This window comes from Dendropsophus ebraccatus, chromosome 8 (assembly GCF_027789765.1).
Source record: "Dendropsophus ebraccatus isolate aDenEbr1 chromosome 8, aDenEbr1.pat, whole genome shotgun sequence".
Classification (NCBI taxonomy): domain Eukaryota; kingdom Metazoa; phylum Chordata; class Amphibia; order Anura; family Hylidae; genus Dendropsophus; species Dendropsophus ebraccatus.
In genome coordinates this window covers 124,919,948-124,935,864 of record NC_091461.1, presented here as the reverse complement: position 1 = coordinate 124,935,864, position 15,917 = coordinate 124,919,948, and the positions used below count along the sequence as shown (strand labels likewise).

Here is a 15,917-nt window from a genome sequence, read left to right as displayed (position 1 = left end):
TTTACCAAGGTTCCGGCATAGTACAAGGACTACACAATTATTATTGTATGTAAAACGTGTCCTGTTATCCTGACATGCAAAACAAGAGTCCGTGGAGCCTCAGTTATGAGTCTCAAAACACGGGATAGCCAGATATCTCTAGCCTGTTGCCAACGGGGTGCCTCCATGATGGGGAGAGCACCACACCACCCTGATAAATAACCCCTTAAGTCCCACTCGGTTGCGAGTATTGGAACATAGACAGGGAAACAACAGGGTGGCCCCTTTTGTCAATGTCTAACTCAAGGTGCGAGTATTGCGATCATGACAAGGGCTTGCAAAGGCAGGCTTCCACCCACAGACAGCCGTTTCGGGGTTTTTGCCCCTCGTCAGTGTGGGGTAGGATTCTGGCTAGTTGGGGCAATGAAAAATCAACCAACAAAACACAGTAATCACTGAACTCAAGGAGAACAGCGAAAAAAATTCCAATGAAGTACTCAATCAAGAGTCTCCACTGATGCCCCCCAAAATTTAAATATGCAAAACAAGAGTCCGTGGAGCCTCAGTTATGAGTCTCAAAACACGGGATAGCCAGATATCTCTAGCCTGTTGCCAACGGGGTGCCTCCATGATGGGGAGAGCACCACACCACCCTGATAAATAACCCCTTAAGTCCCACTCGGTTGCGAGTATTGGAACATAGACAGGGAAACTGTTATCCTGACAGTCATACAGTAAATTTGTTCTATGGGCCTCTGTCCAAGCAGAATATCTTTGCCCCAGGTAAATCCCTGTGTCCAGCTCTGGATTACCCCTCTTTGTTAGATTCCCAGGACCCCGGTGCGGCACATGCACTCTCAGCTATCAGAATACAGATGGAACAGAGTATAAATACATGTACCATGCAGCGGCATACACTATATACTATCTAATGCAATGTATTTTTCCCCACATCACTTCCTTTCTTCTCGCTGGCCGTGATGGGGTAACTGTAACCATTCAAAGTATAAAAGGACGGGAAGAATGTAATTGCCGGGCAGTATACAATCAGTTCTGTGTTTGTGAACTGAAAGAAGCCAAGAAAGCGCAGAGAGAACATATAAAAGTGTCTCTAAGCATCATGGGAATCGGCCAAGTCAGTCTGGATATAATGGACCCCGCTCCGGACCTAACAAGTCGCATTGTTAACCCTTTGGTTTCATCGTGGGGGGCAGTAATATACGTCTGAGCAATTTCCCGCTGACCGTATGACATTGGAGGGTCAGGAACGGAGAGATTTGCAAACTCTTCCACAATGTGTGGCTTCTAATGGCTTTAATACATCACAGTCATCTGGTTCAGTTAACTGGGTCATAAGGCATGCACCGGGAGTAATCGGCTACGCGGCCACACATTACACTGGTTAATAGACATTAAACATCTAGACCACCTCCGCAGCCATTCTTCTATGAATTATAATCAGCAGACGTCTCCACCCGAGCTCAACTTTCTCTTATCACTTGGCCAAAGCTATTTCCCTGACTTTCTAGAAGCATCTACCTGAGCTTTTAGGGAAGACATGTCAGGCCGTTTTGGGATCGCCTAATGGATTTTCTGTATATTTAAAGAAGAAAAAGAAAAAAAAAAAACTATATATATATATAAATAAATCAGCTGGTCCCAGAAAGTGCCAGAGATTTGTAATTTACTTCTATTTAAAAATCTTAGGGCACGGGCTCTCGCTGGCATTGCACTTTAGCTTCTTCATTCATTCGGATAGCAGACACCCCCCATGCTGGCTGACCACGCTGCGACACCACTGTACTCCGTTATTGCCCTTCTCAGGTAACTTACACATATTTTGCCTCTATGACCTCCCAAACCATCCAGGGGGCCCATAGGGTCTATAATGTAATATCTGCATAGAGTTCTGTACCTAAACACTACAGGGAATGTCTCATGTATTTAGTTTTTAGTTCATTAAAGGGAACCCGTCACCATGAAGACGCTGCCTAATCTATCAGCACCATCTTATAGAGCAGGTGGAGCTGAGCGGAGTGATATATATATATATGGGGAAAGATTCACTATAACGTAATTTATTCATTGAAATCTCTGATGTTTCTATGTTAAGAAGTCCAGTCCACTGAGTGACTCCGCCCACTGGACTCCTTAACCCAGAATCAGCAGGGATTGCAATCAACATGTATCAAGTTATACTGAATCTTTTCCCATAAAGTTATATATTAATCTGCTCGGCTCTTCCTGCTCTATAACATGATGGTGATAGATTAGATACAGTAGCATTGTCTGGGTGATAGGTTCCATCTTAAAGGGTTCTCTGGGCAAATCCTCTGGATAGGCCTCTAATAGCTGATCGGTGGGCAACTCTTCAGCAGAGCCGCAGTGCCCACCAATGTACATGTTATACAGAGCCGGACGCCCCCCCCTCCCCCATGTACACCTTATACAGAGCCAGATCCCCTCAATATACACGTTATACAGAGCCGGATGCCCCCAATATACACGTTATACCGAGCCGGATGCCCCCCAATATACACATTATACAGAGCCGGATGCCCCCCAATATACACGTTATACAGAGCCGGATGCCCCCCAATGTACACGTTATACAGAGACGGATGCCCCCCAATGTACACGTTATACAGAGCCGGATGCCCCCCAATATACACATTATACAGAGCCGGATGCCCCCAATATACACGTTATACAGAGCCGGATGCCCCCCAATATACACGTTATACAGAGCCGGATGCCCCCCAATATACAGAGCCGGATGCCCCCCAATATACAGAGCCGGATGCCCCCTATATACACGTTATACAGAGCCGGATGCTGCCCAATATACACGTTATACAGAGCCGGATGCCCCCCAATATACAGAGCCGGATGCCCCCCTATATACAGAGCCGGATGCCCCCAATATACACATTATACAGAGCCGGATGCCCCCAATATACACGTTATACAGAGCCGGATGCCCCCCAATATACACGTTATACAGAGCCGGATGCCCCCCAATATACAGAGCCGGATGCCCCCCAATATACAGAGCCGGATGCTGCCCAATATACACGTTATACAGAGCCGGATGCCCCCCAATATACAAGTGATACAGAGCCGGATGCCCCCAATATACACGTTATACAGAGCCGGATGCTGCCCAATATACAGAGCCGGATGCCCCCTATATACACGTTATACAGAGCCGGATGCCCCCCAATATACACGTTATACAGAGCCGGATGCTGCCCAATATACAGAGCCGGATGCCCCCCTATATACACGTTATACAGAGCCGGATGCCCCCTATATACACGTTATACAGAGCCGGATGCCCCCAATATACACGTTATACAGAGCCGGATGCCCCCCAATATACAGAGCCGGATGCCCCCTATATACACGTTATACAGAGCCGGATGCCCCCCAATATACAGAGCCGGATGCCCCCCAATATACACGTTATACAGAGCCGGATGCTGCCCAATATACAGAGCCGGATGCCCCCCTATATACACGTTATACAGAGCCGGATGCCCCCTATATACACGTTATACAGAGCCGGATGCCCCCCAATATACACGTTATACAGAGCCGGATGCTGCCCAATATACAGAGCCGGATGCCCCCCAATATACACGTTATACAGAGCCGGATGCCCCCCTATATACACGTTATACAGAGCCGGATGCCCCCAATATACACGTTATACAGAGCCGGATGCCCCCAATATACAGAGCCGGATGCCCCCTGTAAAGTGATTGGCGGCTGAGCTGCGGTAACCTGGCATCTGAGGGAGCGGGGGCTTCCCAGTCCCTTCATTCTGTATATGCAGACGCCATATTGAATACGTTGTTTTCTGATTATTCCTTTTAAAACATTTATTTAATGTAATTTTTTGTTCCCAAACTTCGTCTTTTATCGCTTTGGTTTTTTTTTATACTTGAATGAATGAATCCTGATAGAAAATCCTAGTAACATGTGATGCTTTAGGGTGTTTTAGGTTTTTTAGTAAAATGTCAATAACAAAGTGTTCCTGTCATTTAAATTTTTACAACATTTTTAGTACAAGCGATTTGAAGAAAGTAACTAATAGGCTCACTCATCCCCCTCGGCCCCTCCCCTCTCCATAGACCATAATGGACACAGAAATCCTGCTGGGGGGGGGGGGTAGGAAACTCTTTTGCTTAATAAAACCTATTACAGAGAGTCTTATAATCACTTGCACTCTCTTGATTAAATGGCTGTTACACTTTAAAGTGCGAGGTACATTACAGAAAGCCGAGAGCTGCGCGTTGTATTATTTACCTTTTCATCTTATTTTAATACGGAACAGAGCGGAACCCGAGCAGAACGTTGCGATTCCTCCAGGATAGAACCTGCTGGATAATGTAAATGTTATCTCTGCTGTAAATGCTGCCGTCTCTGGAGAGACCTTCTGTAAAATGGGTCAGTGCGTAGGTGTTCAGAGGCGGCTGCACGCTATCTCTGCGTAGGTGCGCACATCCCAGTATGACATCAGCTCAACTTTAGATTCTATTCCCCCCCTTTCCAAATACTGTACAGGAAATAACACAATGATAGGTAGCGTACACTGCCAGCTGCATCACACACACAGGATACTGCGGGCGCTTTTCTTTTTTATATCATCATCTTCATCATCATCATCATCATCATCATCTTACTTTTTCTTCATATCCGTCTCCTCATGAGGGGCATGTACGGAGCTATCACTATGGGAGTTATAGAGGCACATGTGTGACCACCAGGCAGGAAGCCTCTTGGTGAGCATTACTAATATATATATATATATATATATATATATATATATATATAACAATGAGGAAGGTAAATGACTTACTTACCTGTGCGGTGTTATAACATTGCATTCCCATTCCTTTATACTGGATGTTTTTCCTGCTTTGCCGTTCTGCTCCTGAATCCCGGTACTTTGCACTTCCTATTCCTGATGACATGCCGACCTGCCGGAAGTGCCTGCTCAGCCAATCACAGAGGGGACCGCCTCCTGCACAATCAGCATGTCATTGGAAGAAGCTAAGAGCACTGGGAATGGGGAGATGGGGTATGCTTTATACACATACATACATATCCTAAGATACACATACATATATACACATACTGTACATATCCTAACCGTATCATATATATATATATATATATATATATACATACATACACACATATACATACATAAATATCCTAGGACATATTAAGTGAGGTTACCGGCTCTTCACTCTGGTGACACCTTCTCCATATATATATTATACTGTAGTAGTCGAATGAGGCGGCACTCCAATATAAGTGAAGAAAAAGTGGTTTTTATTCACCCATTGGTAAGCAACTGTTCAATCTCTCCTTGAGATCTTTGCTTGAAAAAGATCTCAAGGAGAGATTGAAACGTTGCTTACCAATGGGTGAATAAAAACCACTTTTTCTTCACTTATATCGGAGTGCCGCCTCATTCGACTACTTGTGAATTTGGAAGCCTGGGTCTGGCTACCTGAGTTTGTGCACCCACCTGAGCCTCAGAGCCTACACAGTGCCGTCTAGCAACTCTTTGTTTGTCTATATTATACTGTATATACTGTATATATACTGTGTTTGTCATTGTGCGCACATCCAGCTCTCCTTAGTTTTCTTCTCTAGCTTGGCATGATATTATGCTGAATTTATTCTCTAAGTAGGTTATGGCATCCGGATCTCCGGCCCTTCTGCGGAGACGACACTGAGGAGGGGTGACCTTGCTGTTCAGTAGAGGGCGCTGCTAGAGGAGCAAGTGGGGGTCATATTGATGCACCATCTGAGGTGCACCCAACAGCCTCATTAGCATATTACTACAGCCTCATTAGCATATTACTACAGCCTCATTAGCATATTAAGAAACCTGTCTCTCTATAAAACGACTACTGTTGAGCAAATTTTCTAAAACTTCTGGTTTGGTGCAGTTCTCCAAACCTGAATGCTAGCCATTTGACTCCTGGCGTCTGCCAGGAAACCATATATACAGCTTAGGGCCATGTTCCCACTACTTATAACACCAACCGTTCTGTGACAGAACAGCCGGTGTTACTGAAGATCATCATTTCTAGTGAATTTGGATGTGGGCATACCCGTGTGCTCCTGCATCCCAATTCGCCACTGCACACAATGGAGTGTGTGGCCGAAGCCGCACGCTCCATTGTGTGAACTGACATGTCAGTTTTTTGTGCAGCCAGATGGAATCCCGGACAGAGCATATACTATGTGTATGTATATATGTACTATGTGTATACTATGTGTATGTATATATGTACTATGTGTATGCTATGTGTATGTATATATGTACTATGTGTATACTATGTGTATGTATATATGTACTATGTGTATACTATGTGTATGTATATATGTACTATGTGTATACTATGTGTATGTATATATGTACTATGTGTATACTATGTGTATGTATATATGTACTATGTGTATACTATGTGTATGTATATATGTACTATGTGTATACCATGTGTATGTATATATGTACTATGTGTATACTATGTGTATGTATATATGTACTATGTGTATACTATGTGTGTGTATATATGTACTATGTGTATACTATGTGTATGTATATATGTACTATGTGTATACTATGTGTATGTATATATGTACTATGTGTATACTTTGTGTATGTATATATGTACTATGTGTATACTATGAGTATGTATATATGTACTATGTGTATACCATGTGTATGTATATATGTACTATGTGTATACTATGTGTATGTATATATGTACTATGTGTATGTATATATGTACTATGTGTATACTATGTGTATGTATATATGTACTATGTGTATACTATGTGTATGTATATATGTACTATGTGTATACCATGTGTATGTATATATGTACTATGTGTATACTATGTGTATGTATATATGTACTATGTGTATGTATATATGTACTATGTGTATACTATGTGTATTTATATATGTACTATGTGTATACTATGTGTATGTATATATGTACTATGTGTATGTATATATGTACCATGTGTATGTATATATGTACTATGTGTATGTATATATGTACTATGTGTATACTATGTGTATGTATATATGTACTATGTGTGTACTATGTGTATGTATATATGTACTATGTGTATACTATGTGTATGTATATATGTACTATGTGTATACTATGTGTATGTATATATGTACTATGTGTATACTATGTGTATGTATGTATATATATACTATGTGTATGTATATATGTACTATGTGTATACTATGTGTATGTATATATGTACTATGTGTATACTATGTGTATGTATATATGTACTATGTGTATACTATGTGTATGTATATATGTACTATGTGTATACTATGTGTATGTATATATGTACTATGTGTATACTATGTGTATGTATATATGTACTATGTGTATACTATGTTTATGTATATATGTACTATGTGTATGTATATATGTACTATGTGTATACTATGTGTATGTATATATGTACTATGTGTATGTATATATGTACTATGTGTATACTATGTGTATTTATATATGTACTATGTGTATACTATGTGTATGTATATATGTACTATGTGTATACCATGTGTATGTATATATGTACTATGTGTATGTATATATGTACTATGTGTATACTATGTGTATGTATGTATATATGTACTATGTGTATACTATGTGTATGTATATATGTACTATGTGTATACTATGTGTATGTATATATGTACTATGTGTGTACTATGTGTATGTATATATGTACTATGTGTATACTATGTGTATGTATATATGTACTATGTGTATACTATGTGTATGTATATATGTACTATGTGTATACTATGTGTATGTATGTATATATATACTATGTGTATGTATATATGTACTATGTGTATACTATGTGTATGTATATATGTACTATGTGTATACTATGTGTATGTATATATGTACTATGTGTATACTATGTGTATGTATATATGTACTATGTGTATACTATGTGTATGTATATATGTACTATGTGTATGTATATATGTACTATGTGTATACTATGTTTATGTATATATGTACTATGTGTATGTATATATGTACTATGTGTATACTATGTGTATGTATATATGTACTATGTGTATGTATATATGTACTATGTGTATACTATGTGTATGTATATATGTACTATGTGTATACTATGTGTATGTATATATGTACTATGTGTATACTATGTGTATGTATATATGTACTATGTGTATGTATATATGTTCCATGTGTATACTATGTGTATGTATATATGTACTATGTGTATACTATGTGTATGTATATATGTACTATGTGTATACTATGTGTATGTATATATGTACTATGTGTATACTATGTGTATGTATATATGTACTATGTGTATACTATGTGTATGTATATATGTACTGTGTGTATACTATGTGTATGTATATATGTACTGTGTGTATACTATGTGTATGTATATATGTACTATGTGTATACTTTGTGTATGTATATATGTACTATGTGTATACTATGTGTATGTATATATGTACTATGTGTATACTATGTGTATGTATATATGTACTGTGTGTATACTATGTGTATGTATATATGTACTGTGTGTATACTATGTGTATGTATATATGTTCCATGTGTATACTTTGTGTATGTATATATGTACTATGTGTATGCTATGTGTATGTATATATGTACTATGTGTATACTATGTGTATGTATATATGTACTATGTGTATACTATGTGTATGTATATATGTACTATGTGTATGTATATATGTTCCATGTGTATACTATGTGTATGTATATATGTACTATGTGTATACCATGTGTATGTATATATGTACTGTGTGTATGTATATATGTACTATGTGTATACTATGTGTATGTATATATGTACTATGTGTATGTATATATGTACTATGTGTATACTATGTGTATGTATATATGTACTATGTGCATACTATGTGTATGTATATATGTACTATGTGTATGTATATATGTACTATGTGCATACTATGTGTATGTATATATGTACTGTGTGTATACTATGTGTATGTATATATGTACTGTGTGTATACTATGTGTATGTATATATGTTCCATGTGTATACTTTGTGTATGTATATATGTACTATGTGTATACTATGTGTATGTATATATGTACTATGTGTATACTATGTGTATGTATATATGTACTATGTGTATACTATGTGTATGTATATGTGTACTATGTGTATGTATATATGTACTATGTGTATACTATGTGTATATATATGTACTATGTGTATACTATGTGTATGTATATATGTACTATGTGTATACTATGTGTATGTATATATGTACTATGTGTATACTATGTGTATGTATATATGTACTATGTGTATGTATATATGTACTATGTGTATACTATGTGTATGTATATGTGTACTATGTGTATACTATGTGTATGTATATATGTACTATGTGTATACTATGTGTATGTATATATGTACAATGTGTATGTATATGTGTATACTATGTGTATGTATATATGTACTATGTGTATGTATATATGTACTATGTGTATACTATGTGTATGTATATGTGTACTATGTGTATACTATGTGTATGTATATATGTACTATGTGTATACTATGTGTATGTATATATGTACAATGTGTATGTATATGTGTATACTATGTGTATGTATATATGTACTATGTGTATACTATGTGTATGTATATATGTACTATGTGTATACTATGTGTATGTATATATGTACTATGTGTATACTATGTGTATGTATATTTGTACTATGTGTATACTATGTGTATGTATATATGTACTATGTGTATATGTTCCGGCCAGGATTACATTTGTTCCAATACAACGTATGTTTAGCATAAATAACAACCATTGTTACAAATTGCAACGGCCGTGATTGATGCTATACACATGTTGTGGCCTATGGCTGTATCCACCAGTGTTTGGAGAATTTCACCAAACCCACTGAACCTTTGGCAAGTCCGCTGATCACTAGTTGTGAAGCTTATGTAGCAGTCGGACCATGAATCGTAGAATATCGTTACAGCACCGATCACCCAATCAGTCCATTCCCAATATCAAATAATATGGAAGAGGAGACCAGACATCTGTGAGGAGCCCAGCAACATGAATGATGAATCCAAACGCTGCAAAAGTCAATTTCATTTCTGGTAAATCTGCAAAATTACAGAAACAGCAAAGTAAACCTGATACAAAAGTGACTGCACCCTGTAATAAGCGTGAGGTGTGCGACATATGTTTGCCTCCATGAATCTGGCCGCTCATCATCTCCAGGTAACATGTAGCACCTGGCGTTCTCCGCTGACACCGATGGCGGGGGGGGGGGGGGGTTGCGATCACACCTCCCCTCATTTAGTATGTAACACCTCGCTGCACCTGCTCCATCAAACACAGAAAAGAAAAGTGTCGGTGGTATTTTGTTCCCCTCAAAGGGGACCAGATCTGTTAACAAGAGAAATTGAATCACAAGCAGCCTGTGATTGTGAAACAGAGAAGAGGATAACAGGGGAAGGAGGTGAGAATGAGGATTGGAAGAAAAGACGCCGGGAGAGAAGACAAGAGTATATTTAGAAACGGAGGATTGTGCGGCAGCAAATAGAAAAGAGCTCAGCGGGCAACGTTCAAATCACCGCATAAAAAATACTGACGAAATAAAAGTCAGATGCAGCGAGAAAGAAAAGGCCACATTCCCACGTTTAGAGCAACGAAACGTACAAATTCAGCTTTTATTTAGCTGGGACATTGTAATCAATAGGTATTATAGACCCGGCGCCATATGAAGCCTGTGCTGGGCCGTGTTGTGTTGCCTTTTTTTTTAGCCTCCATCTTACCTTGCTAACAATCTAACATAATAAGGATCATTCAAGGCGGCAAAACCAATGGTCAAACTGCCAGTGCGCCCCGATTACCCTCCTGGCACCGTACCACAACCATTGTTGGTGCCAATAGGCCCATACCTGGGTGACTCGTGCCAAGCAATAAGTCAAAGCTTTGAGTGATAGCCGAACACAGGGCGGGAGAATACTGATGGCCTAACCTGTCACTTAAAGGGGAACTCTCATCAGGTTATATAAATCCAACAGGCAGCGGGAACACAGCAGGACTGACGGCTGGAACCACAGGCAGCGGGAACACAGCAGGACTGACGGCTGGAACCACAGGCAGCGGGAACACAGCAGGACTGACGGCTGGAACCACAGGCAGCGGGAACACAGCAGGACTGACGGCTGGAACCACAGGCAGCGGGAACACAGCAGGACTGATGGCTGGAACCACAGGCAGCGGGAACACAGCAGGACTGACGGCTGGAACCACAGGCAGCGGGAACACAGCAGGACTGACGGCTGGAACCACAGGCAGCGGGAACACAGCAGGACTGACGGCTGGAACCACAGGCAGCGGGAACACAGCAGGACTGACGGCTGGAACCACAGGCAGCGGGAAAACAGCAGGACTGACGGCTGGAACCACAGGCAGCGGGAACACAGCAGGACTGACGGCTGGAACCACAGGCAGCGGGAAAACAGCAGGACTGACGGCTGGAACCACAGGCAGCGGGAACACAGCAGGACTGACGGCTGGAACCACAGGCAGCGGGAACACAGCAGGACTGAAGGCTGGAACCACAGGCAGCGGGAACACAGCAGGACTGAAGGCTGGAACCACAGGCAGCGGGAACACAGCAGGACTGACGGCTGGAACCACAGGCAGCGGGAAAACAGCAGGACTGACGGCTGGAACCACAGGCAGCGGGAACACAGCAGGACTGACGGCTGGAACCACAGGCAGCGGGAACACAGCAGGACTGACGGCTGGAACCACAGGCAGCGGGAACAACGCAGGACTGACGGCTGGAACCACAGGCAGCGGGAACACATCAGGGGCATGCTGGCCCTTTAAATCTAAGCAGAGCCAGCACATGCACACCGTAGGAGGAGCAGAGACCCGAGAAGGAAGATGGCTGGTGAGGGACACAGGGTCACATGCGGCCGGGGTTGATAGCGTGGCGGTGGCGGGAGGTACATGCCGTGGCCACATCTGTAACTGTACCCCTCTTCCCCCTTTGGCCTCCCCCTCTTTCTTGCCTGCAAGAAGCTCTTGATGAGGTCCCAATACAAGATGTTGGATTCAGACCTTCTGACCATCCTCATAGCCAGAATGTCCTTGACAGTATAGATGTCTGAGGATACTGCTTGCGGAGGAGGGGAGAGGGTTTTCCTAGAGAAGCGGATAAGGACCGCCCGCTTCAGGAGGGAGACATGGAAGAAGTTCGGAATTTGTATGGTGTGAGGCAGACGTAGTTTATAGATAACCAGATTGATGTAACTTGGAATCTTGACTTGAAGTCTCACATACTTACCGGAGAGCCAAACCTAGTCACCAGGAGTGAAGGGTATGGCAGGTCTCCTCTTCTTGTCTGCCTGGGCCTTTATCTGACCAGTTGCATGTATTAGGGATTGGTGCATCTCTTCTCAAATGGACTTAAAGTATTTTACCAATTCGGCCACGGCTGCTACCTCAGAAGATGTAGACAGAGGTAGACCGGAGGGAGAGGTTGTCACCCACAGACAATGAAAAATGGTGATTTGCCGGTAGAACTTGAGTCTAGGTGATTATAGGAGAACACTGCCCAGGGAAGTAGACTAGACCTGTTGTCCTTGAGGCCAGAAACAAAATGACGAAGATAGTTTCCTGGAACCTGGCTGATTCTCTCGACTTTTTTGTTGGTCTCAGGGTAATAGGCCGAAGAAAAGTCCAACTTGACCTGGAGCTGGGATCAGAGAGCATGCCAAAACCTCAGGACAAACTGAAGTCCCCGGTGCAAAACAATATGTTGCGGTAGGCTGTGCAAGTGGAAAACATGCTGGAAGAAGAGGCTGGCCAGACGAGGAGCAGAGGGTAAACCAGAAAGAGGCACGAAATTAGACATTTTGGAAAACCGATCCGTAACCACCCAGATGACAGTGTTACCTGCAGAGGGAGGAACATCGATAACCAAGTCCATGGCAATAGGTGTCAAAAGGTGGGCTGGAATGGGCGAAGGCTAAAGAAAGCCTGCTGGTCTTTGTCGGGAAGGTTTGTTTTGGTCACAGGTGGTGCAGGAAGCCACATAGTCATTGACGTCCTTTGATAGACTCGACAACCAGTAGTGGCAGGAGATCAGTGGCCCGGTCTTAAGGACTCCAGGACGCCCGGGGATCAAGGAAATATGACCCCATTTCAGAATTCTTTGGAGCGTACATAGGTCTTCCCAGGGGGAACATTTTGAAGAACTGAGGAGGTGACCAGCATTAGGCGATCAGGTGGTATGATGTGGCAAGGAGACTCTTCTTGTCCCAGGACGTCAGACGCCCCTGATAAAGCCCCTGGCTTGCTTACGGTGGCGAGGCGCAGCTAGAGACATGTAGGAAGACAGGAACAAAGCAAGAGTCACGGCTGGAACCTCATGCAGGAATCACGGAGAGCTGGAACCACACGCTATGGGAAGCATGCAGAGGCTCCAACACATATGTCAGGGCAGGGCTGAGACCTGAGAAGGAAGGCAGCCGGCAGGGAGCACAGGGGAACACATGGCCGGGGATGACACTGGGGCCACTGCGGGGGGGGGGGGGGGGGGGGGGGTTTGGTGTGCTGTGGCTGTAACAGATATGTTACTTTTGCACAGGAGACGCCGAGGAGGAAGGTATGTCTCTTATAGTATGTTTCTTACCTTCATCCTCAGCGCTGATCGGTGCAGTTAGTCGTTTACTCTATGGTCTGGTGAGGCTGTTAGGAGCACTGTCCACCCCTAACAGTCCCACCGGACTATGGAGTAAACAATTAACTGCATCAAACGTCGCCGAGGAGGAAGGTAAGAGTCATACTATAAGACACTTACCTTCCTCCTCTGCGTCTCCTGTGCAATAGGGACATAACAGGAGGTTAGATTCGATTCCCATATAAGATATATGGTATTTTAGAGAATACATCCAGGAACAAAGCTAAAGGCTCATGGGGCCCTAGTGTCAGCTTGGCCCCCAGATATCTCGACAATGTTCCCTCTAAGCCTTCAAGCAGGGAAATACAGGCCTCACACTGACACCGTATCAGGGACTCTGCAGAGGTTGACTATGCACATGAGGCCTAAAACAGGAAAACCTCTCGTAGAGATGATGATTCCCCCAGACCTTCTTCAGTCCACTATATACAGTATAAGGCTATGTTCACACTACGTATATTTCAGTCAGTATTGCAACCAAAACCAGGAGTGAATTAAAAACACAGAAAGGATCTGTTTACACAATGGTGAAATTGGGTGGATGGCCGCCATATAACAGTATATAACGGCCATTATTTCAATATAACAGCCGTTGTTCTAAAATAACAGCAAATATTTGCCATTACATCCACCCAATTTCAACATTGTGTGAACAGAGCCTTTCTGTGTTTTTAATCCACTCCTGGTTTTGGTTGCAATGAGGACCACAATACTGACTGAAATATACATAGTTTGAACATAGCCTTATGTAGTGGACATCTTCCTGGAGAAGGTCATCCCCACAGATCTTCTCACACAAGTTCTTCTGTATTCATAATCATAGAAAGTGTCTATATTCTGTCCCTCCTCTGCTTAATCCTAATATATTTCAATCTCCTCTGGATTTACTATTTATAGTAATATTATTTACAGGCTTTTACACCTCAATATTTTTTATGGCTGATAAAGTGTCCCCCTAGTCCCCCCATCTGTTTACCCAATAGTAAGGAGCAGTTCACACATGCTCTCGAGTAACACACCCACATACCTACATACCCACACACACTACATATCCCCACACTGTATACCCTTACACACACAGCCACATACCCTTACACTGTATACCAACACACACACAGCCACATACCCCCCCCCCACACACACTACACACCCACACACACTACATATCCCCACACTGTATACCCTTACACACACAGCCACATACCCTTACACTGTATACCAACACACACACAGCCACATACCCACACACACCCCCCACACTACATACCCACACACACAGCTACATACCCACACACACATACACACACAGCCACATCCACACACACACACACACACACACACACACACACACACACTACATACCCACACACATACCCACATACACACACACACAACCACATACCCACACACCCACACACCCACAACCCTTTCCCCTTACTTTATATGCAGAGTGAAGAAAGCGATCTTATTGGCTCAGCCGAGCTCTTATCTCTGTCAGAGCTGCGGTTCGTGTTGTGTTTTTAGTGTTTTTTTTCTTTTTATCTTTGGTCTTGGCTTGTGTTTTTAGTGTTGTTTTTCTTTGGTCTTGGCTTGGTCTTGGGTTGTGTTTTTAGTGTGTTTTTTTCTCTCTTTGGTCTTGGCTTGGTCTTGGGTTGTGTTCTAAGTGAGTTTTTTTCTCTTTAATCTTGGCTTGATCTCGGGTTGTGTTTAGTTTTTTCTTTGGTCTTGGTTGTGTTTTTAGTGATTTTTGGTCTGGGCTTCGGTTTTGGGTTGTGTTTGTGGTGTTTTTAGTATTTTTTTCTCTTTGGTCTTGGCCTGGTCTGTTTTGTTTCTTTTTTGTCTTGGCTCAATTTTGTGTTGTGTTTTTAGTTTCTCTTTGGTCTCGGTTGTATTTTTATCCTTTGGTCTTGGTTTGGTCTCGGGTTGTGTTTTTAGTGTGTTTTTTTTCTTTGGTCTTGGTTTGGTCTCGGGTTGTGTTTGTGGTGGTTTTTTTTCTTTCCTGGGTCTTGGCTTGGAGTTTTGGTGTTTATTGCGGGATCTGAGGGTTTTAAGTTACCAGTAGACAAACTTATTTTTGAAGTTTTATTCTGTCTGGAT

The 15,917-nt window shown here is 42.1% G+C and overlaps 1 protein-coding gene across 1 annotated transcript in view; it reads left to right on the top strand.

Moving 5' to 3' along the window:
- ASTN1 (astrotactin 1) overlaps positions 1-15,917 on the top strand; it is a 469,175-nt gene that overhangs the window by 337,950 nt on the left and 115,308 nt on the right. The gene's annotated exons all lie outside the window — the stretch shown is intronic.